The 27047-nt window shown below is 44.1% G+C and overlaps 1 protein-coding gene across 1 annotated transcript in view; it reads right to left on the bottom strand.

Moving 5' to 3' along the window:
* Positions 1 to 27047, bottom strand: part of LOC143287236 (metabotropic glutamate receptor 2-like) — a 544548-nt gene that overhangs the window by 311759 nt on the left and 205742 nt on the right.

Below are 27047 nucleotides of genomic sequence, written 5' to 3'. Positions count from 1 at the left end.
GGAAAGAGGGTTAGGGGTGATGGAAAGAGGGTTAGGGGTGATGGAAAGAGGGTTAGGGGTGATGGAAAGAGGGTTAGGGGTGGTGGAAAGAGGGTTAGGGGTGATGGAAAGAGGGTTAGGGATGGTGGAAAGAGGGTTAGGGGTGATTGGAAAGAGGGTTAGGGGTGGTGGAAAGATGGTTAGGGGTGATGGAAAGAGGGTTAGGGGTGATGGAAAGAGGAATAAGGGTGATGGAAAGAGGGTTAGGGGTGATGGAAAATGGGTTAGGGTGGTGGAAAATGGGTTAGGGGTGATGGAAAGAGGGTTAGGGGTGATGGAAAGAGGGAAAAAGGGTTAGGGGTGATGGAAAGAGGGAAAAAGGGTTAGGGGTGATGGAAGGAGGGTCAGGGGTGATGGAAAGATGGTTAGGGGTGATGGAAAGTTGGTTAGGGGTGATGGAAAGAGGGTTAGGGGTGATGGAAAGTTGGTTAGGGGTGATGGAAAGAGGGTTAGGGGTGATGGAAGGAGGGTTAGAGGTGATGGAAAGAGGGTTAGGGGTGGTGGAAAAAGGGTTAGGGGGTGATGGCAAGAGGGTTAGGGGTGATGGAAAGAGGGTTAAGGTGTGATGGAAAGAGTGTTAGGAGTGATGGAAAGAGGAATAGGGGTGATGGAAAGAGGGTTAGGGGTGATGGAAAATGGGTTAGGGTGGTGGAAAATGGGTTAGGGGTGATGGAAAGAGGGTTAGGGGTGATGGAAAGAGGGAAAAAGGGTTAGGGGTGATGGAAAGAGGGAAAAAGGGGTAGGGGTGATGGAAAGAGGGTCAGGGGTGATGGAAAGATGGTTAGGGGTGATGGAAAGTTGGTTAGGGGTGATGGAAAGAGGGTTAGGGGTGATGGAAAGTTGGTTAGGGGTGATGGAAAGAGGGTTAGGGGTGATGGAAGGAGGGTTAGAGGTGATGGAAAGAGGGTTAGGGGTGGTGGAAAAAGGGTTAGGGGGTGATGGCAAGAGGGTTAGGGGTGGTGGAAAGAGGGTTAGGGGTGATGGAAAGAGGGTTAGGGGTGGTGGAAAGAGGGTTAGGGGTGATGGAAAGATGGTTAGAGGTGATGGAAAGATGGTTAGGGGTGGTGAAAAGAGGGTTAGGGGTGATGGAAAGATGGTTAGGGTGAAGGAAAGATGGTTAGGGGTGGTGAAAAGAGGGTTAGGGGTGATGGAAAAAGGGTTAGGGGTGGTGGAAAGAGGGTTAGGGGTGGTGAAAAGAGGGTTAGGGGTGGTGGAAAGAGGGTTAGGGGTGATGGAAAGATGGTTAGGGGTGGTGAAAAGAGAGTTAGGGGTGATGGAAAGAGGGTTAGAGGTGATGGAAAGAGGGTTAGGGGTGGTGAAAAGAGGGTTAGGGGTGGTGAAAAGAGGGTTAGGGGTGATGGAACGATGGTTAGAGGTGATGGAAAGATGGTTAGGGGTGGTGAAAAGAGGGTTAGAGGGTTAGGGATGATGGAAAATGGGTTAGGGGTGATGGAAAATGGGTTTGGGGTGATGGAAAGAGGGTTATGGGGTGACGGAAAAAGGTGATGGAAAGAGGGTTAGGGGTGATGGAAAGAGGGTTAGGGGTGATGGAAAGAGGGTTAGGGATGGTGGAAAGAGGGTTAGGGGTGATTGGAAAGAGGGTTAGGGGTGGTGGAAAGATGGTTAGGGGTGATGGAAAGAGGATTAGGGGTGGTGGAAAGAGGGTTAGGGGTGATGGAGAGAGGGTTAGGGGTGATGGAAAGATGGTTAGGGGGTGATGGAAAGAGGGTTAGTGGGTGATGGAAAGAGGGTTAGGGGTGATGGAAAGAGGGTTAGGGTGATGGAGAGAGGGTTAGGGGTGATGGAAAGAGGGTTAGGGGGTGATGGAAAGAGGGTTAGAGGTGATGGAAACAGGGTTAGAGGTGATGGAAAGATGGTTAGGGGTGATGGAAAGATGGTTAGGGGTGATGGAAAGATGGTTAGGGGTGATGGAAATCGGGTTAGGGGGTGATGGAAAGAGGGTTAGAGGTGATGGAAAGAGGGTTAGAGGTGATGGAAAGAGGGTTAGTGGTGATGGAAAGAGGGTTAGTGGTGATGGAAAGAGGGTTAGGTGTGGTGGAAAGAGGGTTAGGTGTGGTGGAAAGAGGGTTAGTGGGTGATGGAACGAGGGTTAGAGGTGATGGAAAGAGGGTTAGTGGTGATGGAAAGAGGGTTAGTGGTGATGGAAAGAGGGTTAGGGGTGGTGGAAAGAGGGTTAGGGGTGATGGAAAGAGGGTTAGAGGGTTAGGGGTGATGGAAAGAGGGTTAGGGGTGGTGGAAAGAGGGTTAGGGGTGGTGGAAAGAGGGTTAGGGGTGGTGGAAAGAGGGTTAGGGGGGATGGAAAGAGGTGATGTGATGACTGAAACAGGGGAGGAGACAGGTTAAAAAGAAGAATCTGCGAAAGGTTGGACTTGACTGAGCATGACAGTAAACTGTAACTACCTCAAATGTTCTTTTGACAGGATAACGCATGCTCATTATAACCAAAAAAAAACGCGATCAATGAAAGGCAGATACCACGCACTGTGTGTGTGTGTGTGTGTGTGTGTGTGTGTGTGTGTGTGTGTGTGTGTGTGTGTGTGTGTGTGTGTGTGTGTGTGTGTGTGTGTGTGCGTGTGCGTGTGCGCGTGCGTGTGTGTGTGTGTGTGTGTGTGTCTGTCTGTCTGTCTGTCTGTCTGTCTGTTTCTGTGTGTGGGTATGTGTTTGTCTCTGTGTGTTGGCAACTGCTGTGACCGCAGTTGTGTTTCTGTCTCTATGGCTGCTTGTTTGGTGGTCTGTCAGACATTGTCCCTTACAGACCAGCCCCACCGCACACACATATCATATCAGAATGATCATGTACGATGAGGAGTGTATAAGGGACTTCAAATAACTGAAAGAAGAAGAAGAAGAAGAAAACTAATTATGGACATTCACAAAGCGCGTTTTTCCTTCAGATAGACTGTTCAAAGCGCTTTACATTTCTCCGCTCCCTCCTTCCTCTCTCCCCTCAACCCCCCCCCCCCTCACACACACACACACACACACACACACACACACACACACACACACACACACACACACACACACACACACACACACACACACACGGATAATTAGAAGGGGGGGAGGGAGGCAGAATACACTCACTCAAATGAACATTGGAAATCACCCACCCACCCATGACGCCCTCTAGAAAATGTATCCCTACACCAGGCACTCACGCGCACACACAAACACACACACACACACACACACACACACACACACACACACACACACACACACATACACATGCATACACACACACACACACACACACACACACACACACACACACACACACACACACACACACACACACACACTAACAAATAGCGAACGAGTTCCCCACCCCAAAAAAGGCATACGTTTGAAAGTAGACCCTACCAAGACCAGCACTGGTAAATCGCTGCTGTTGGGAAAGATATATATGTTTTCATAACAGGCTAAGAAGGTAAACTGTCCGACCATAATCATGATTCAAATCAAGCAGAGTAGGGGCGGAGAACGCCGTAGGAACGACGTCCTGGATTAATAACATGGGAATCGTTCTTTTGTTTGGGTTGGGGGGAGGGGGGGCGGCGGGCGATGGGAGGGGGGGGACAGTGCTGTCAGCGTGCTAAAAAGCTTCCATCACCTTGCTGCTTCAGCCCCCATTCTGAATACCATGGGAAAGGGAGAGAGTGAGAGAGGGAGGGAGGGAGAGGGAGAGAGAGAGAGAAAGAGAGACAGACAGACACACAGACAATCATATAGATTGAGAGTGAGATATTTATATATATATATATATATATATATAGAGAGAGAGAGAGAGAGAGAGAGAGAGAGAGAGAGCATTTTGAACACCTTCACACACACACAGAGTACATTATGAATACCATCAAAGAGAGAGAGAGAGAGAGTCCAATGACATTATGCTGCTCGTTTTTTATGCATTACCAGAACTGGTTGAACAGTCGTACAAATGCACGTCGTGATATGCTATGTCATTCCTCATGACGATGTGATGTTTCAGAACAATATGATTGTTTGGGTTTTTTTCATCTCTTCAATGTTCTGATTTTAAAGGGGGATATATTTTTGTTCGTGAGCTGTGACTCTCACGTTAACTCGAATACACGAGTGGGCTTTTACGTGAATGACCGTTTTTATCCTCGCCATTTAGGCAGTCATACTCTGTTTTCGGTGGTGGTGGTGGTGGGGTGTGCACGCCGGGTATATTTTTGTGTCCATAACCCACCGAACGCTGACATGGATTACGGTATCTTTAACGTGCGTGTTTGACCTTCTGCATGCGCATACTTACGAAGGGGGTTCAGGTACTAGCAGGTCTGCACATAATCATATTGACATAGAAGATCGTAAGAATCTCCACCCTTTACCCACCAGGCGCCATATCTGGGATTCGAACCCTGGACCCTGAGATTGGAAGTCCAACGCTTTAACCACTCAGCCCGTCAAAGGCGTGTTGCTTTGCCGCCATTACATCTACCACACAGAAGTTTACCGTTAGGCTAATAGCAAAATGAGCGCTGTATTATCAGTGATTTATCCATTGCAACAGCAACAACAACAACATTTACAGTATAGTCTTTTGTGAAGGACTATGACTCAAACTAGGAGGCAAAATTGCACTGGCTCTTTGTGCTGCAGCCTTGGGGGCTAGCTGGCCTTTGAAAACCATCCCAACGCCGACTGTCCTAAAACCCTCTTAGCCGAGAGAATGGGGATATAAACTGGGCAAGACACCCTCCACCATAAACAAATTCTCGCCCAGATAGTCGGGACAGCAGTTGCCTCCTCTGCTGTTCTGATGGTCATAGTCGGACACGACTGACTATCATATAATCTATCACACTGGTTAAAACAGGAGACCTGCGAAATGAATGGTGCTACATGGTGACCATTTGCTACCGATAGCAGCCAACCTTTCACACTGAGAAATGTACATCAGTCCAGAAAATGAGGCACACTATAGTTACACATACAATGCACTACAGTGTAATGACTACACTACACATACTACACCAATAAAGTTCCAAGATTGGCTGAAGACTTAACACACAAAACATCAGCATCGGTATATTTTTTTGTTGAACTATTTGTTCGAGAGCGTAAGGACGCAATAGATAAGAAGAAGAAGAAGAGGAAGAAGAAGCAGAGGATGAACAATGACTAACAACAACAAGAAGAACAGCAGCAGCAACAACAACAGTGACAATAGCAACAATAACAACAAAAACAACAACAACAACAAACACCAAACAACAAATCCACAATTTAACAATGGCCCAAGCTCAATGCAGACATAATCAGCATATACCCTCCCCATCCACCCCCCCCCCCCCCCCCACACACACACACACACACACCCCTTCAACCGCATCTTTCTATTTTCGTCTACCCACGCCCTTCTGTCTCGCTCCCTATCCCCCTGCCCCCATCAGTTATCAGGCCATAGCTCTTTGATTCATGGAAGTTTCTGCGCTGAACACAACAGAAGAAGAAGGAAAACAACAACAACAACAACAATAACATCAACAAATAAAACAAAAACAGCGGCACAACAACCAAAACAACAACAAGAGCAACTATAACAACAACAACAACAATGACAATAACAACTGTATCAGCAGCAACAACAACAACAAATTCACCATTTAACTATTGCCTCAGTCCACAGCAGCAGCAAAAACCACGGCAATAACAACAACTGTAGCAGCATCAGCAGCAATGGCAATGACAATAACAACTGCAGCAGCAGCAACAACAACAACAACTGCAGTAGTAGCAGCAACAGCAGCAACAACAACAGCAGCAGCAATAACAACAACAGAAGACAACAACAACAACAGCAGCAGCAACAACTATAACAAACAACAGCAGCAGCAATAACATCAACAACAACTGCAGTAGTAGCAGCAACAGCAGCAATAACAACAACAGCAGCATCATCAACAACAACAAACAACAAATCCACTGTTAACCATTGCCCCAGTTCACAGCAGCAGCAGCAGTAGCATCAACAACATCATCAACAACAACAACATCAACAACAACAACAACAATGATAACAACAACAATAACAACAATAACAGTCGCAACGACAACTACAACAACACCAACTACAGCAACAGCAACAACAACAACACCAGTAGCAGCAGCAACAACAACAACAACCAAACAAATCCACAATTTAACCATTGCCCCAGTTCACTGCCGACACAAATCAGCAAGCAGTACACTGGACACAGTGGAGTGATGTACCCTTCCCCATCCCCCACCCCCAACCCCATCTCCACCACCCACCCCCTCAACCACACCCATCTATTTTCGTCTGCCAGTGCCCTCTTTCCCAGGCCTCACCCCCCCCCCCCGCCCCCCCCTCTCCATCCTCCCTATCTATGTTCGTTGGTTATCAGTCGCCGGGCCCTAGCTCTTAACTTTGATTAATGAGAGTTCTTTCACTGGACGCAATCACTCTGTGCGCCCATGTGGAATTTACGTCAGCATTGAGTGCGCTGCTTTTGGACTGGCAGATGCGTAAGGGGGTTGGCAATGCGTGGAGTGAGAACGGGGTCATAAAAGGCTAGGTCTGGCTCGGTGTTGTGGGTGGGTACCGGGTACGAACGAGGAGGAAGGGAGCGGGTCCGTTTCGTTTTGGGGGGAATCAACAATAACAGCCGCAACGACAACTGCAACAATAACTGCAGCAGCAGCAACAGCAACAACAATAAACAAAAACAATACCAGCAGCCACAACAACAAAAACAAACAACATTAATGATAACAACAACAATAACAGCCGCAATGACAACTGGAGCAGTATCAGCAACAACAACAACAGCAACAATTACAACAAACAACAAATCCACTGTTTACCGTTGCACCAGTTCACAGCAGCAGAATCAACAACATCAACAACAATAACAGCCGCAACAACAACTGCAGCAGCAGAAACAGCAACAACAACAAACAACAACAATACCACCACCAGCAGCAGCAACAGCAACAACAACAACAATAACAACAACAAACAAATCCACAGTTTAACAATTGCCCCAGTTCACTGCAGACACAAATCAGCAAACGGTGCACCGGACACAGCAGGGTGATGTACCCTCCCCCCCCCCCTTACTGTCCCCCAACCCCCTCCACCCATCCCCTCAACCACGCCTTCTATTTTCGTCTGTCAGTGCCCTCATTCCCCCCCCCTCACCCCCCCCCCCCCCCCCCCCCCACCCCCATCCACCCTATCTATTTTCGTCGGTTATCAGTCGCCGGGCCCTAGCTCTTAACTTTGATTAATGAGAGTTCTTTCACTGGACGCAATCACTCTGTGCGCCCATGTAGAATTTACGTCAGCATTGAGTGCGCTGCTTTTGGACTGGCAGATGCGTAAGGGGGTTGGCAATGCGTGGAGTGAGAACGGGGTCATAAAAGGCTAGGTCTGGCTCGGTGTTGTGGGTGGGTACCGGGTACGAACGAGGAGGAAGGGAGCGGGTCCGTTTCGTTTTGGGGGGAATCAACAATAACAGCCGCAACGACAACTGCAACAATAACTGCAGCAGCAGCAACAGCAACAACAATAAACAAAAACAATACCAGCAACAACAACAACAACAAACAACATTAATGATAACAACAACAATAACAGCCGCAATGACAACTGCAGCAGTATCAGCAACAACAGCAACAATAACAACAGCAACAACAAGAACAAACAACAAATCCACTGTTTACTGTTGCACCAGTTCACAGCAGCAGAATCAACAACATCAACAACAATAACAGCCGCAACAACAACTGCAGCAGCAGAAACAACAACAACAACAATACCAGCAGCAGCAGCAACAACAACAACAACAATAACAACAACAAACAAATCCACAGTTTAACAATTGCCCCAGTTCACTGCAGACACAAATCAGCAAACGGTGCACCGGACACAGCAGAGTTATGTACCCTTACCGTCCCCCAACCCCCTCCACCCATCCCCTCAACCACGCCTTCTATTTTCGTCTGTCAGTGCCCTCATTCCCCCCGTCCCCCCATCCACCCTATCTATTTTCGTCGGTTATCAGTCGCCGGGCCCTAGCTCTTAACTTTGATTAATGAGAGTTCTTTCACTGGACGCAATCACTCTGTGCGCCCATGTAGAATTTACGTCAGCATTGAGTGCGCTGCTTTTGGACTGGCAGATGCGTAAGGGGGTTGGCAATGCGTGGAGTGAGAACGGGGTCATAAAAGGCTAGGTCTGGCTCAGTGTTGTGGGTGGGTACCGGGTACGAACGAGGAGGAAGGGGTCGGGTCCGTTTCGTTTTGGGGGGAATCCTGTACCGGCAGTTTTGTTAGATCCTTCTCGTTCCTGATATCTCATTTGTGCTGGATGGATTTCTTTGTCCCCGCTTCTGTCACTGTTGCTGTCTGTCTCTCTATCTCTATGTGTGTGTGTGTGTGTGTGTGTGTGTGTGTGTGTGTGTGTGTGTGTGTGTGTGTATCTGTGTGTGTATCTGTGTGTCTATCTATCTTTCTCTGTCTCTTTCAGTCTCTGTCCTTGTGCCTCTGTTGTGTGTGTGTGTGTGTGTGTGTGTGTGTTAGTGTGTCAGTGTGTGTGTGTGTGTGTGTGTGTGTGTGTGTGTGTGTTAGTGTTTTAATGTGTGTGTATTTGTGTGTGTGTGTGTGTGTGTGTGTGTGTGTGTGTGTGTGTGAGTGTTTGTGTCTGTGTCTGTGTCCATGTGTCTGCGTCCATGTCTGTGTGTCTGTGTTTGCAGGTGTATGTGTCATTGTGTATACGTTAACTACGAGTGATGACGATCAAAACTAATCTGACTGACTCGATGAAATGCAAAATGGAAACAGTTCCCCTGTCAAATAAATGATGTAGCTTACATCTCTTCATTTGTCGTTTCTGTCGGTTCAGGAGGAAGGTGGCAGAATGGTTAAGACGCTCAGCTGCCAATACAGAGAGTCCGTGAGGGTGTGGGTTCGAATCCCGCTCTCGCCCTTTCTCCTAAGTTTGACTGGAAAATCAAACTGAGCGTCTAGTCTTTCGGATGAGACGATAAACCGAGGTCCCGTGTGCAGCACGCACTTGGCGCACTGAAAAAGAACCCATGGCAACGAGAGTGTTGTCCTCTGGCGAAATTACGTAAAATGAAATCCACTTTCATAGGTACACAAATATGTAAGCATGCACTCAAGGCCTGACTAAGCGCGTTGGGTTATGCTGCTGGTCAGGCATCTGCTCAACAGATGTGGTGTAGCGTGTATGGATTTGTCCGAACGCAGTGACGCCTCCTTGAGAAAGTGAAACTGAAACTGAAACTGTCGGTTTGGAGCTAGTCATGAAATATGTTGCTAGCGACTGGGTAGGTTAAAAAATCAGACTCTTCATTTGTCGTTTGTGTCGGTTTGAGAACTGATAAGAAGCCAGTTATGAAATCTGTTGCTAGTGACTGGGGTACGTTCAACAATCAGACTAGCCGCTGGACAATACTGGTGAAGCTGAGCTGGCATTTCGGTCAACAGTCGTATCTCAGGCTGTATAGACTCGATCTTCTCATCATCCACATTCAAACCAAATTCATCGCCATCGTTTAGACAAACTGCAATTTCCTTTGCAAAGTTTTACGTTTCAGTATCTTTCTTGTGATTGCCAGATAGAAGAGATCTTAGAGCTCAGAACTGAAAACGTTTCTTCTTCTTCTTCTTCTTCTTCTTCTTCTTCTTCATATAACCTACCCAGTCGCTAGCAACATATTTCATGACTAGCTCCAAACCGACAGTTTCAGTTTCAGTTTCACTTTCTCAAGGAGGCGTCACTGCGTTCGGACAAATCCATACACGCTACACCACATCTGATATGGTCGTGCACCCTGAAAAGACAGAATGCATGTTAATTTGTCCTCGTCAGAAAAGACAGAACATAAAAGACGCACAACTTAACATAAAATATAAAGACAATACTATCAAACAAGTTACTAAGCATATACTATTAGGCATTACTATTGATCAAAATCTTTCGTGGCAGGAACATATTCATTGCCTCATAAAACAAGTATCATCTAGTGTATTCCAATTATCACAGATCAAACACTTTCTTGATAATCATTCTAGACGTGTGTTTTACTTTGCCTATATCCAGTCTCGCCTCAGCTATTGCTCGATTATTTGGGGTAAATGTCCTCCTTCTACATTAAAGCCACTTTGCTCTTTACAAAAACGTGCCATTAAGATGATTAACCATGTAAATACCACAGGTGGATCTGTGCACAATATGTACAAAGAACTTCAAATATTACCTGTTCATATACTTATTAGATATAACACATTGATTCTTATGCATAAAATTGTTCATAACGCATGCCCACAATATTTAAAATCGTTATTTTGTTTCCAGTTCCAACGTAATTCAGATAGAGCTATTGTCCCAAAGCCTAAAATTGATTTATTTAAGATGAGTCTCTCATTTAATGGAAGCATCGAATGGAACATGCTTCCAAAGACATGTCGTCAAATTCCAGCCATATCTCTCTTTAAAACTAAGATAAGAATATTTCTATTCGATACATTTGATTAACCTACTCGCGGTCTTTTGCAAATGCTTGCTTGTACTCAGTCCACTAGCTGCCATGCCATGATGAATGAAAAATTGAATGTATGTGTATGTGTGAACAGTAAGTGCGTGTGTGTGTTTGTGTGTGTTTGAGTGTGTGGGCGTGAATGTGTACGTATGTCTTTGTTGCTTGTTTTATAATTTTGTGTGTGTGTGTGTGTGTGTGTGTGTGTGTGTGTGTGTGTGTGTGTGTGTGTGTGTGTGTGTGTGTAAGTACCTATGTACATGTAATGTACCAATTGTTCCAGTTTTTCATCGCTTTGTTACCTTTAATAGACTATTCAAGTTCCTATTCTTATTCGTCGTTCTTATTATTTTATTTTATTTCAGTTTATTTCTTTATTTTTATGTTTTGTGTCGTTCGTTCTTTATTTTTTATGTCGTTAAATGGGCAGAATTGTAAAAAGGCCTTTACTGTGCCTAATTCTTTACCCATTAAAGATTCAATCAATCAATCAATCTTCTTCTTCTTCTTCTTCTTCTTCTTCTTCTTCTTCTTCTTCTTCTTCTTCTTCTTCTTCTTCTTCTTCTTCTTCTTCTTCTTTTCCTTCTTCTCCTTCTTCTTATCATCATCATCATCATTATTACAATTTAGTACGATTATTATTATGATTATGATTATGATTAGTAGTAGTAGTAGTAGTAGTAGTAGTAGTAGTAGTAGTAGTAGTAGTATCACTATAAATCCAGGATTAATAGTTCAGGTGGTCCATTCTTCTTGTCTGTTGTTGACTCAAAACCTCTGCATTATATGAGGGCTGTTTGGAGAACAATGAATGTTACTGCTGATGAAAAGCAAAGCATGGAGATGGAGGTAGTGGGGATGTCATATCAATGTCTCCAGGAGTCACCGTTTATGTGTTGTCATGCACAGGGCTGTGTGTAGTAGTAGTAGTAGTAGTAGTAGTAGTAGTAGTAGTCTTCAGTTTAACGTCTTCCACTTTAAGTGATATTAGACGGTTAAAAAAAAAATTAAAAAAGGGGGGGCGGGGGGAGGCGGGGGGGGGGCGTGGGGGTGGAGGGCGGGGCGTGGTGGTGGGAACGGTATTGGGCAGAGAGTGAAGAATGGTGTGTGTGTATGTATGTGTGTGCGTGTGTGCGCATGTGTGTGTGTGTGTGTGTGTGTGTGTGTGTGTGTGTGTGTGTGTGTGTGTGTGTGTGTGTGTGGTGGGGAAAGATACAGAGCATTGGAAAAAATAAGATATTAAAAGGGGAGACATAGGCACAATATAGAAGGAAACGCGAACATCAAACAACTGTAACAACTATAACAAATGTCCAATTGGACTATGCAGCAAACCTTCTGCAATAGCAGATAACATCTTGAAATTGTCAAAAATACATTCAAAAGAATTTTCCGAGAAGTGTGTGTGTGTGTGTGTGTGTGTGTGTGTGTGTGTGTGTGTGTGTGTGTGTGTGTGTGTGTGTGTGTGTGTGTGTGTGTGTCTGTGTCTGTGTGTCTGTGTCTGTGTCTGTGTATCTCTCTGTGTGTGTATGTGTGTGTGTGTGTGTCTGTGTGTGTGTCTGTGTCTGTGTGTCTGTGTCTGTCTGTGTGCGTGTATCTGTGTCTGTCTGTCTGTCTGTCTGTCTGTGCACCTATATCTGTGTCAGTCTGTCTGTGTCTCTTCATGTGTCTGTGTTTGAATGTGTATGGGCGCACGCATTTGAAACGAGCTTATGGCACTTCGTTTGTGCACAAGCTTGTTTTATTAATCATTCTAAATTACCCAACACCTTGCTGTGTTTTTTTTTTTTCTTTTTAATTAAGCTTCCGTTGAAATCAGTCTGAGCACAAAGTGATTGAAAAAAAAAATCAACGCGGAACGCTTCAATAAGATGGGTTTCTTTGTGGCAACGTTGGCAGTTTCCTTGCCACCATCCTCAATCAAATTAGTACACTAAAAAGGGTTCATGATTCTTGGATATCTCTTTCGCGTCAATGCTTGATCATCCGTCGCATCAGAGAAACTCTACTATGTCTTCATACCCAGCCGACCAGAAACAGGTTTTCGAGACTTACTAGGAAACCAGTTCTGTGGATCGATCACCATTAAGATCGCCGTTTCTTTTGTTGTCCTTTTTGTGGTTGTCTTTTACGTTCTCTTTCTTTAAAATCAACAAGTTCTGCCTTGCCTTTTCATGTATATTCTGCATCTGCCGTCAGGATATTTTTTTTTTTAACTGTAGCTTGATGAAGCCTTATGTACACGAAAATGTGTCTTCGCAAGTGACTGTGAATGTTGATTTTTTTTTACTTTTTTGCATTCATTATCAGTTGTTTCGCTTATCAGTTCAACGACTTCTCTTTTACGAAGTCCTTTAAGTAATTTCCTGTAATTGTATTTAGATTTTTTTTTTTCAGTTTTCACCCTCATTTTACCCTCATTTGCCCAGTTTCCCCCAACCCTCCATTCATTCACATCTCCCGCCCCTTCTAACCGATAATACTCAAATGTATACATGAATACTTTAACAAAATGTCTTTAATCACCGATATGTGTGACGAGACATTAAACAAAATTCCTCCTCCCGTCAGGTTACATTAATGGGCTGAGGATGTTAGCACGTGCAAAAGTTGGCTCATCATAACTGATGACAACGTACTACTACACGGTGATAAGGGGAAAATTTCACACACACACACACACACGCACACACACACCCACACACACACACACACACACACACACACACACACACACACACACACACACACACACACACACACACACACACACACACACACACACACACACACACACACACAGATAGACAGACAGAAAATCGTCAATTTTGCTTTGTACTAAAACAAAGTAATCAAAACATGTCACTTTTGTAGTTTCTGTTTTTTGGTTGGTTTTTTGTTTGTTGTTTCTTTGCTTTTTTGTTGTTGTTGTTGTTTTTCATTTACAGAATAGTAACCCCAAAACTGCCAGAACAGCAAGATGTGGGAAATAGCAAATGACTCTCTGCATTGTTTTATTTGATAAGACATCAAGCTTAACTTTTAGCTGTTAACTTCTCCAGTGTCCCATGACGTATACATACATACATACATATGTATATTTCATATATATATATATATATATATATATATATATACATTCATGTGTGTGTGTGTGTGTTTAAACGTTTAAGTTACAGACCCATCAAGAAATGTTCCACACTGCACTGGTACTGGAATATTTCACCAGGTACACCATTTTGTCAGTCTGGCACCGTCCCTGTCAGTCAGTCAGGATGAGCTAAACCGGCAGCCACCCCAGACCTGTCTTTCTCCTCTGCAGAACAACACGACTCGAGATGTGCTAGTCAGCCTACCAATGAGCCTCTGTTGAAGCCACTGCTCTTCCCTTCTCTCTCTTTTTTTTTCTCTCTCTCTTTTTTAATCTCTGCGGGAAATGAATTGAAAAGCATGGCAGGGAAGGCCACTGTCAACCACCATTGATGGAGTGAGAGAAGGTGCTCCTACTTCCCCCCCCCCACCTTCCCCCCACCTCTCCAACCGCTCCCGGGAGCCCCCCTTCCCCCCCGCCTCACCCTCTCTCTTTCTCTCTCCCTCTCTCTCTCTCTCCCTCTCTCTCTTTCTCCCTCTCTCCCTCCCTCTCTTTCTTCCTCTCTCTCTTTCTCCCTCTCTCCCTCCCTCTCTCCCCCTCTCTCTCTCCCTCCCTCTCTCTCTTTCTCCCTCTCTCCCTCCCTCCCTCTCTCTCTCTCTCTCTCTCTCTCTCTCTCTCTCTCTCTCTCTCTCTCTCTCTCTCCCTCTCTCTTCTGTGCACGATGGCCTTCGTCAGAGAACGACAGAAAACCGCATGCATTTCACGCGACAGCAGCCTTACTGTGGCAAATTAATATCAAAATCCCTTCCTTCAGGTTAATGTATCTGTGTTCCAATCAAAAAAAGAAAAGAAAAGGTGAAAAACAACAACAACAACAACAACAACAACAGAACCGGTTTTATTCCAGAGTCAACTCAGCAACTCAACAATAATAATCAATAGTGAAATATGTGACTTCATAAACAAAATGTTTGTTTGAGTGTAGGTGATAATACTGTTGTGATAATACACCTGCAGCTGACCAAATTTTCACTAAAGCTGATTATGACTCTCAAACTAGGAGGCAAAATTGCACTGGCTCTTAGTGCTGCAGACTTAGGGGGCTAGTTGGCTTTTGGGAACCATCCTAACGCCTACTGTCCTGAAACCCTTTTGGCCGAGAGAGTGGGGATGTAACTTGGGCAAGACACTCCACTATAATCAAATTCTAGCCCAAATAGTCGGGACATCAGTTGTCTCTTCAGCTATTCTGGTGGTCAAAGGCGGACACGACTGACTATCATACTGGTGATGGAAACGAAAGAACACGTACAATCTACTGCTAGAGAGCAGGATAGTGTGGGTGATTTGCGAATAGTATGGTTACCATCATTCTGCATAGATAACTACATAGAGGATAAACTGACAAGGATTCGGATTCGGATTAAGATGATTTATTCATATAGGCCATTGCCCCTCATGAAGGGGTGCAGTATACAACATTATTAAACATGCCAGTGCACAAGGCGAAACAATCATCAAAGGAATTATGATATCATTATTGATCTTAACTTAAATGCTTTATATACATATATATGTAAATGGACAAATTCTTTACAATGCTTTCCTTTTTGATGCCATCAACAGACTTAGCCGAAACTGATTTGGAAACTTAAAATACTTTCATGGAATATACTGTTCTCTTAATTTACTTAAAGCAGTACAACATAAAATAAAGTGTAACTCATCTTCAACACCACTTCTACACAGAGGGCAATTCAACTCATCCACAGTATGCTTTCTGTACCGATAATAATAATGTTGAGCAGTTTATGAAATACCTAATATAAATCTTGCCGTTAGGAATTTTAAATGTTTGTCTAAGCTGATTTGCAAGTACGTTTTCACTTCATGAGTAGTACAAAATGTTCTGTACATTTCAAACCGGTCGCTGTCTTCCTTATGTGCGTTCCATTCCTGCCAAGGAGAAAGAAAGAAAGTCTGGATGTCCCTTGTTCATGTTATACACTGCTCATGACTATGGATGTTCGTATATTACATTTTTCAGAATTGATTTATCTTTATTTCCATTGTTTTGCTGTTGATGATCACGTAGTATTTCCGTAGTTTAATAAATGACACGAATATTAATATAATGCCTATCCTCAGACGGAGACCAAGCTCTAGGCGCTTTTACAAACTCGGGGTCATTTGCACAACAGGATGCCTACCTGGTTAGAGCCGACTGACGGCTGCCATTTGGCGCTCATCGTTCGTTTCCTGTGATTTCAGGCACGCACACACACTCAGACAGTCGTGTAACATTTACGTGAATGACCGTTTTGTTTATTTACCCCGCCATGCAGGCAACCATAACCCGCCGAACGCTGACATGGATCACAGGATCTTTAACGTGCGTGTTTGATTTTCTGCGTGCGTATATACACGAAAAGGGGTTCAGGCTTTAGTAAGTCTGCACATATGTTGACCTGGGAGATCGGAAAAATCTCCACCCTTTACCCACCCACCCTTTACCGAGATTCAAACCCGGGACTCTCGTATTGAAAGTCCAATGTTTTAGCCACTCGGCTACTGCGCCCGTTTTAATGAAACAAACAAAGGAAAAGATGGAAAGCTACACGCAGGATAAAAAGAATTTTTTTACTATCTTCAGTTTCTTCTTCCTCTGCATGAAACAAACCCACAATTGCATTGCCACATAGGCCTAGTTCAGCAGAAATATACAGCCAGGGCAGAAAGCCGGTGAGAAAAACCCGCATCCAATAACAAAGAAATGAAGGCGTGGCGCCTGCTACACTGTCCATCTTTCGACAGATTTATTTGTGCTAGTGAGACAGCTTGATATGTACAAGCTAAACAATCCACACCACAATATCAACCTTGAGTGATCAACATCGGAGAATTAAGAGGGACACAAGCTAAACCAATATGCATTTTAGATAACACAATGGAACAAACAGTTCGTCGCTGATATTCCAGATTAAAGAAAAGTTTTCAGAGATGGAAACAGCAACAACTAGAACAGCAACCAAACTGCATCGAACTCAAAGCAACACCTGCTAAACCTTACGAGAAAAAAAACAAAAAACGATGACAACAGCATCAACAACAGAAACAACAACAACAACAACAACACAAACAAACACACACACACACACACACACACACACACACACACACACACACACACACACACACACACACACACACATGAACACACATATACACATTAACACAGAGAGAGAGAGAGAGAGAGAGAGAGAGAGAGAGAACAAAGATATGCCCATAAACGGTGGCGTGAAAGCACCTGAAGGCAGGCGTTAATTCTGGCGTTTATCATTCAAGACAATCGTTTGCAGTGAATAATGCGAACAAATGAACAAGAAACGAACACATTCACGTACTAATGCTCCCAACATAAAATCTCACATGAAAAAAAACAAAAAACGGACCTTCAAAACCTACCAATGGGAATCTCATATTTCCTGGGGAGCTAAAAATACAGCTCAGTAAAACTACCCGTTTGCCAAGCCCGGCAAGAGGTAAACATTCAAAACGTTCTTTTTTTGTATCTGTTTGTGTTTTTCTTGTTTTCTTTTCGTTATTGCTTTTGTTGTTGCTTGCTGTTGTTGTTTTTTTGTTGTCGTTGTGGTGATTGTTGTTGTGGTGGTGGTGGTGGTCGTGGTGATGGTTGTTGTTGTGTTTTTTGTTGTTGTTGTGGTGGTGGTGGTGGTGGTGGTGGTGGTGGTGGTTTTGTTGTTGTTATAGTGGTGATGGTTGTTGTTTTGTTTTTGTTGTTGTGGTGGTGGTGGTGGTTTTGTCGTTCTGGTGGTGGTGGTGGTGGTTTTGTTGTTGTTGTGGTGGTGGTGGTTTTGTTGTGGTGGTGGTGGTGGTTTTGTTGTTGTTGTGGTGGTGGTGGTTTTGTTGTTGTGGTGGTGGTGGTGGTGCTTTTGTTGTTGTTGTTGTGGTAGTGGTGGTGGTGGTTTTGTTCTTGTTGTTGTGTTCACATTCAGACTCAGAGATGGGTGAAGAAATAAGAGATCAATGCGCGCGTGAATCACTGCACATAAATCTCCACGAGAGAGGTCGCGGTTCCAGCCGTGCGGGCGACATCAATGTCTCGCAATATATTGACAAAAAACAGGCGGCACCAGATGAAGGCCCACCACTGTACATCTCCACTGGAGGAAATCAAGAGGTACGGAACTCGCACATCACTTCAGTGGAAGCAGATCAGTCGCATCAGTCAGTCAGTGGAAGACGAATAAAATTAATTACTTTTCAAGAGAGTACATAAACATTTGTCAAGCATCGCAGTGGGGTGGGGATTAGCAGAATTTGAAACAATACTTCTCAGGTCAGTACTATAGATAAGACAGGGGGAAAAGATGTGTGCTGGTTTCTTATATTTTCAATAATGATTTATGGCATTTTCGCATTTGCCGACATAGCTGTATCATTGAAAGAAGCAGTGACAACGCAATTCTGTTCTTGCTATACAAAACTAATAATTAACGAAAATATTCCATATTGGGAAAGGGTGGTAAATTCATGTATTAGATGTATGTCAATGCCCTGTCTTTCGAACAAATCCAGTATGATAAATAGAATTGTGCAACCAACAACCATCTACCTGAATATCTAGTCATCAGCCCCAATGTGTGTGTGTGTGTGTGTGTGTGTGTGTGTGTGTGTGTGTGTGTGTGTGTGTGTGTGTGTGTGTGTGTGTGTGTGTGTGTGTGTGTGTGTGTGTGTGTGTGTGTATGTGTGCAGTACGTGCATGTGTGAGTATGCACAAGTTTTTATACTGATATGCACTTGTATGTATCCTAATTTCTACTGTATCTGTGTTTGTGTATGATTTTCGATTTATGTTCGTATCTTGTTATCTTCTATTCTATTCTTCTATGTGAATGATCAATGACTTTGACTTAATGCACAACATGCCAATGTCAATGTTTTACTGTCATGAGAGAGAGAAATGCTAGTAATCAGTAGTCGATAAAAAACAAACATGTTTTATCAATTCAACACACTATCGAGTAACTCCCACAACTCGTAGCAATTTTTTTTAAGAAAAGAAAGAAAATATACACCAGTCGTATCTGTCCACGTTGTCCATTCTACTGCCAGTCTGGCGTTCTGTCAATCAGTCTGGCCGGACCAGGCTGCAGATAAACAGGCACCTGTGGGCCATCCCCTGCAAAATACATCACCCAGACTGCAGCCCATTCCACCAATGGGTTTCAGTGAATCCATTCCTCTTCCTTTTTATCTCTTTGCGGAATAAACTGGAAGGCATGCCAAGGAAGGCTACTGCTCACCACTGATCAAGTGAACATTTTTTTTTAAAGAATGCATCTCTTCTCCAGAGCCACGTTGCTTTTTTGTTTGTTTATTTGTTTGTTCGGAGGCATTGTGGGCACAGAGAGTGTCATAAAAGGGATGAGTCCTCCTAGCATGAAAGGTAACGAGCAGTGCTAACGAGTACAGTGTAAGCAGAATCATGCTGAGCCTGTCGTCAGCAGGCATGTCCTTGTAGGAGATGAAGGAGCAGCCAGGTCATTCATTTTCTCCCACTCCCCTTCACAAACAAGGGTTGTAAATTCGTCCTGCGTCATTCTTGGCACCTCATCTTCAACGTTCCCTGCCTTCTTTCTCCTCTTTCTCCTTCAGCACCCAAGCAAGTTTTTGTGAGTGCCTTTATTGGACACGGGGGGGGGGAATTGAAATAAGATGGTCTTGACATGGCATCAACATCAGAATGCCGTTCTGAAGTTGTTGCATAAATACAAGCAACTATGGATGAAACGATTAAGATGTAAACAAGTTCATTTTTACTCACTCTCCATCTCCGCATTATGATCCGTGACCAGAATCAACACGTGGATTGCCCAGTCAATGTACCTGTTGACCGTACTGCATTTAAAAAAACAAGAAAAAGAAGCAATACATTAGAAGACAAAAGGAAGCGATGTGGCGTCCTTCACGATTCCAAGTCTCTGTACTGATGTCGGAATTCGTATTGAATATGCAGGAAAAGACGCTACGCCACTGGAGCAGTTCTTCAGTGATCCACATTCTGTAGACTGGAAGCAAGAAAAGAGTTATCAAAAGCGACTGAGGTTTGAAAAGAACGTGTGGAGAGCTTTCCACTGCTGTGGCTGGGACGTCTGTCCTTTCACTGGAACTGCAGTGAAGACATACAGGGCGATAGTAGGGCGGAGTGGGGGAGGGGATGCACTGCTGGTGGTGGTGGTGGTGGTGTGTCCAACGAGGAATCCGTATCAGCTGAAAGTGCCTCGCTTCTCTGTCTGAAGGTGGGCGTGCAGGATGGAGACTGAATGAACCCCGACAACTTTGTTACTCGCCCAGTGCCACCCCTGTTGTCGGCCTTGCAGTCTTTCCTGCATTGTGCCAATGGAGGTCATTGGGGTTTATTGAGACACTTCGGGGTTGGGGTGTTGAGGTGCTTACTATGATGATTAGCAACTGTTCACACAGACCCACACGGGTATGGCCTCTGTCTCGCTAGTGGCTCAAAACAAAAGCAAAAAACACTAACAAAAAACAAAACTAAAACAAACAAAAAAACAGACAAGTAGCAGGTTGTTTCAGGTGATGGTAAAAATATTAATGTTGACGGTAATTGTGATGACTTACGTGAAGACAGCACAAAGTGTGTAAATGGTTTCAAAGGAATTTTTCGTATTTCTAAATTATATATATATATATATATATATATATATAGACACACACAGAAGCAAACATATACACACACGCGCACAAGATTTTTCTCATGAATACGACATAGATATATATGTATATATATATATATATATATATATATATATGTGTGTGTGTGTGTGTGTGTGTGTGTGTGTGTGTGTGTGTGTGTGTGTACAGAGAGAGGGAGAGAAAGAAGGAGAGAAGTTTGGACATTCATCATTAACAAACAAGTAAATTTTCGTATCTCAAAATGGCGAACACACTATCATTTGATTAATTCCCACCAATCCAAGCAAAGTAAAGAAACAACAAGAACAAAAAAAGGAAGTGAAAGAACACAAAGCCAGTCCTATTTATCCACTCCAACAGCAGTCTATAAGACACAACCACGTATTATCATTCCAACATGACAAACACACTGTCTGGTAACTCCCACTGATCGTCGCTTAAGAAAGAAAAGAAAGAACATAAACACCAGTCCTATCTCTCCACGCAGTTCATCTTACTGCCAGTCTGGCGCCCTGTCAATCAGTCTGGCCGGACCAGGCTGCAGATAAACAGGCACCTGTGGGCCATCCCCTGCAAAATACATCACCCAGACTGCAGCCCATTCCACCAATGGGTTTCTGTGAATTCAATTCTCTTCCTTTTTGTCTCTTTGCGGAATAAACTGGAAGGCATGCCAAGGAAGGCTACTGCTCACCACTGATCAAGTGAACAATTTTTTTAAGAATGCATCTCTTCTCCAGAGCCACGTTGCTTTTTTGTTTGTTTGTTTGTTTGTTTGTTCGGAGGCATTGTGGGCACAGAGAGTGTCATAAAATGGATGAGTCCTCCTAGCATGAAAGGTAACGAGCAGTGCTAACGAGTACAGTGTAAGCAGAATCATGCTGAGCCTGTCGTGAGCAGGCATGTCCTTGTAGGAGATGAAGGAGCAGCCAGGTCATTCATTTTCTCCCACTCCCCTTCACAAACAAGGTTTGTAAATTCGTCCTGCGTCATTCTTGGCACCTCATCTTCAACGTTCCCTGCCTTCTTTCTCCCCTTTCTCCTTCAGCACCCAAGCAAGTTTTTGTGAGTGCCTTTATTGGACACGGGGGGGAATGGAAATAATAAGATGGTCTTGACCTGACATCAGCATCAGAATGCCGTTCTGAAGTTGTTGCATAACTACAAGCAACTATGGATGGAACGATCAAGATGTAAACAAGTTCGTTTTTACTCACTCTCCTTCTCCGCATTATGTTCCGTGACCAGAATCAACACGTGGATTTCCCAGTCAATGTACCTAGTGACCGTACTGCATTTTAAAAAAGAAAAAGAAGCAATACATTAGAAGGCAAAAGGAAGCGATGTGGCGTCCTTCACGATTCCAAGTCTCTGTACTGATGTCGAAATTCGTATTGAATATGCAGGAAAAGACGCTACGCCACTGGAGCAGTTCTTCAGTGATCCACATCCTGTAGACTGGAAGCAAGAAAAGAGTTATCAAAAGCGACTGAGGTTTGAAAAGAACGTGTGGAGAGCTTTCCACTGCTGTGGCTGGGACGTGTCTCCTTTCACTGGAACTGCAGTGAAGACATACAGGGCGATAGTAGGGCGGAGTGGGGGAGGGGATGCACTGCTGGTGGTGGTGGTGGTGGTGGTGTGTCCAACGAGGAATCTGTATCAGCTGAAAGTGCCTCGCTTCTCTGTCTGAAGGTGGGCGTGCAGGACGGAGATTGAATGAACCCCGACAACTTTGTTACTCGCCCAGTGCCACCCCTGTTGTCGGCCTTGCAGTCATTCCTGTTGTGTGCCAATGGAGGTCACTGGGGTTTATTGAGACACTTAGGGGTTGGGGTGTTGAGGTGCTTACTATGATGATTAGCAACTGTTCACACAGACCCACACGTGTATGGCCTCTGTCTCGCTAGTGGCTCAAAACAAAAGCAAAAAACACTAACAAAAAACAAAACTAAAACAAACAAACAAAAAACAGACAAGTAGCAGGTTGTTTCAGGTGATGGTAAAAATATTAATGTTGACGGTAATTGTGATGACTTACGTGAAGACAGCACAAAGTGTGTAAATGGTTTCAAAGGATTTTTTTCGTATTTCTAAATAGACACACACAGAAGCAAACACATACACACACACACACACACACACACACACACACACACACACACACACACACACACACACACACACACACACATACATACACACACACGCGCGCGCGCGCGCGCGCGCGCTCGCGCGCTCATGCACAAGATTTTTCTTATGAATACGACATAGATATATATGTATATATATATATATATATATATATATATATATATGTGTGTGTGTGTGTGTGTGTGTGTGTGTGTGTACAGAGAGAGGGAGAGAAAGAAGGAGAGAAGTTTGGACATTCATCATTAACAAACAAGTAAATTTTCGTATCTCAAAATAGCGAACACACTATCATTTGATTAATTCCCACCAATCCAAGCAAAGTAAAGAAACAACAAGAACAAAAAAGGAAGTGAAAGAACACAAAGCCAGTCCTATTTATCCGCTCCAACAGCAGCCTATAAGACACATCCACGTATTATCATTCCAACATGACAAACACACTGTCTGGTAACTCCCACTGATCGTCGCTTAAGAAAGAAAAGAAAGAACATAAACACCAGTCCTATCTATCCACGCAGTTCATCTTACTGCCAGTCTGGCGCCCTGTCAATCAGTCTGGCCGGACCAGGCTGCAGATAAACAGGCACCTGTGGGCCATCCCCTGCAAAATACATCACCCAGACTGCAGCCCATTCCACCAATGGGTTTCTGTGAATTCAATTCTCTTCCTTTTTATCTCTTTGCGGAATAAACTGGAAGGCATGCCAAGGAAGGCTACTGCTCACCACTGATCAAGTGAACATTTTTTTTTAAAGAATGCATCTCTTCTCCAGAACCACGTTGCTTTTTTGTTTGTTTATTTGTTTGTTCGGGGGCATTGTGGGCACAGAGAGTGTCATAAAAGGGATGAATCCTCCAAGCATGAAAGGTAACGAGCAGTGCTAACGAGTACAGTGTAAGCAGAATCATGCTGAGCCTGTCGTGAGCAGGCATGTCTTTGTAGGAGATGAAGGAGCAGCCAGGTCATTCATTTTCTCCCACTCCCCTTCACAAACAAGGTTTGTAAAGTCGTCCTGCGTCATTCTTGGCACCTCATCTTCAACGTTCCCAGCCCTCTTTCTCCCCTTTCTCCTTCAGCACCCAAGCGAGTTTTTGTGAGTGCCTTTATTGGACACGGAGGGGGGGCGTGGGGGGGGGAATGGAAATAATAAGATGGTCTTGACCTGACATCAGCATCAGAATGCCGTTCTGAAGTTGTTGCATAACTACAAGCAACTATGGATGGAACGATTAAGATGTAAACAAGTTCGTTTTTACTCACTCTCCTTCTCCGCATTATGTTCTGTGACCAGAATCAACACGTGGATTGCCCAGTCAATGTACCTGTTGACCGTACTGCATTTAAAAAAACAAGAAAAAGAAGCAATACATTAGAAGACAAAAGGAAGCGATGTGGCGTCCTTCACGATTCCAAGTCTCTGTACTGATGTCGGAATTCGTATTGAATATGCAGGAAAAGACGCTACGCCACTGGAGCAGTTCTTCAGTGACCCACATTCTGTAGACTGGAAGCAAGAAAAGAGTTATCAAAAGCGACTGAGGTTTGAAAAGAACGTGTGGAGAGCTTTCCACTGCTGTGGCTGGGACGTGTCTCCTTTCACTGGAACTGCAGTAAAGACATACAGGGCGATAGTAGGTCGGAGTGGGGGAGGGGATGCACTGCTGGTGGTGGTGGTGGTGGTGTGTCCAACGAGGAATCCGTATCAGCTGAAAGTGCCTCGCTTCTCTGTCTGAAGGTGGGCGTGCAGGATGGAGATTGAATGAACCCCGACAACTTTGTTACTCGCCCAGTGCCACCCCTGTTGTCGGCCTTGCAGTCATTCCTGTTGTGTGCCAATGGAGGTCATTGGGGTTTATTGAGACACTTCGGGGTTGGGGTGTTGAGGTGCTTACTATGATGATTAGCAACTGTTCACACAGACCCACACGGGTATGGCCTCTGTCTCGCTAGTGGCTCAAAACAAAAGCAAAAAACACTAACAAAAAACAAAACTAAAACAAACAAACAAAAAAACAGACAAGTAGCAGGTTGTTTCAGGTGATGGTAAAAATATTAATGTTGACGGTAATTGTGATGACACGTGAAGACAGCACAAAGTGTGTAAATGGTTTCAAAGGATTTTTTTCGTATTTCTAAATTATATATATATATATATATATATATATATATATATATATATATATATATATATATATACAGAGAGAGAGAGAGAGAGAGAGAGAGAGAGAGAGAAGCAAACACACACACACACACACACACACACGCGCGCGCGCGCGCGCGCGCGCGCGTGCACAAGATTTTTCTTATGAATACGACATAGATATATATGTATATATATATATGTGTGTGTGTGTGTGTGTGTGTGTGTGTGTGTGTGTGTACACACTATCATTTGATTAATTCCCACCAATCCAAGCAAAGTAAAGAAACAACAAGAACAAAAAAAAGGAAGTGAAAGAACACAAAGCCAGTCCTATATATCCACTCCAACAGCAGTCTATAAGACACAACCACGTATTATCATTCCAACATGACAAACACACTGTCTGGTAACTCCCACTGATCGTCGCTCAAGAAAGAAAAGAAAGAACATAAACACCAGTCCTATCTATCCACGCAGTTCATCTTACTGCCAGTCTGACGCTCTGTCAATCAGTCTGGCCGGACCAGGCTGCAGATAAACAGGCACCTGTGGGCCATCCCCTGCAAAATACATCACCCAGACTGCAGCCCATTCCACCAATGGGTTTCAGTGAATCCATTCCTCTTCCTTTTTATCTCTTTGCGGAATAAACTGGAAGGCATGCCAAGGAAGGCTACTGCTCACCACTGATCAAGTGAACATTTTTTTTAAAGAATGCATCTCTTCTCCAGAGCCACGTTGCTTTTTTGTTTGTTTATTTGTTTGTTCGGGGGCATTGTGGGCACAGAGAGTGTCATAAAAGGGATGAGTCCTCCTAGCATGAAAGGTAACGAGCAGTGCTAACGAGTACAGTGTAAGCAGAATCATGCTGAGCCTGTCGTGAGCAGGCATGTCCTTGTAGGAGATGAAGGAGCAGCCAGGTCATTCATTTTCTCCCACTCCCCTTCACAAACAAGGTTTGTAAATTCGTCCTGCGTCATTCTTGGCACCTCATCTTCAACGTTCCCTGCCTTCTTTCTCCTCTTTCTCCTTCAGCACCCAAGCGAGTTTTTGTGAGTGCCTTTATTGGACACGGAGGGGGGGGGGATGGAAATAGTAAGATGGTCTTGACCTGGCATCAGCATCAGAATGCCGTTCTGAAGTTGTTGCATAACTACAAGCAACTATGGATGAAACGATTAAGATGTAAACAAGTTCGTTTTTACTCACTCTCCTTCTCCGCATTATGATCCGTGACCAGAATCAACACGTGGATTGCCCAGTCAATGTACCTGTTGACCGTACTGCATTTAAAAAAAGAAAAGAAAAAGAAGCAATACATTAGAAGACAAAAGGAAGCGATGTGGCGTCCTTCACGATTCCAAGTCTCTGTACTGATGTCGGAATTCGTATTGAATATGCAGGAAAAGACGCTACGCCACTGGAGCAGTTCTTCAGTGATCCACATCCTGTAGACTGGAAGCAAGAAAAGAGTTATCAAAAGCGACTGAGGTTTGAAAAGAACGTGTGGAGAGCTTTCCACTGCTGTGGCTGGGACGTGTCTCCTTTCACTGGAACTGCAGTGAAGACATACAGGGCGATAGTAGGGCGGAGTGGGGGAGGGGATGCACTGCTGGTGGTGGTGGTGGTGGTGTGTCCAACGAGGAATCTGTATCAGCTGAAAGTGCCTCGCTTCTCTGTCTGAAGGTGGGCGTGCAGGATAGAGACTGAATGAACCCCGACAACTTTGTTACTCGCCCAGTGCCACCCCTTTTGTCGGCCTTGCAGTCATTCCTGCTGTGTGCCAATGGAGGTCATTGGGGTTTATTGAGACACTTAGGGGTTGGGGTGTTGAGGTGCTTGTCATGACAGTTAGCAACTGTTCACACAGACCCACACGTGTATGTCTTGCTAGTGGCTCAAAACAAAAACAAAAAACAAACAAACAAAAAAACACTAAAAAAAAACAAAACTAAAACAAACAAACAAAAAATCAAGTATCTTGTAGCAGGTAGTTTAAGGTAATGGTAAAAAATATTAATGTTGACGGTGATTGTGATGAGTTATGTGAAGACAGCACAAAGAGTGTAAATGGTTTCCAAGGAATATTTTCGTATATATATATATATGTGTGTGTGTGTGTGTGTGTGTGTGTGTGTGTGTGTGTGTGTGTGTGTGTGTGTGTGTGTGTGTGTGTTTGTGTTTGTGTGTGTGAGAGAGAGAGAGAGAGAGAGAGAGAGAGAGAGACAGTTGCAGTTGAACATTATATCCAGGATGTATCCTCTTGCATTTACGATCCCAAACAGCTTTTCAACAGAGAAT

Source organism: Babylonia areolata, chromosome 11 (genome assembly GCF_041734735.1).
Source record: "Babylonia areolata isolate BAREFJ2019XMU chromosome 11, ASM4173473v1, whole genome shotgun sequence".
Lineage (NCBI taxonomy): Eukaryota > Metazoa > Mollusca > Gastropoda > Neogastropoda > Buccinidae > Babylonia > Babylonia areolata.
This window is presented reverse-complemented; position numbering and strand designations above follow the sequence as displayed.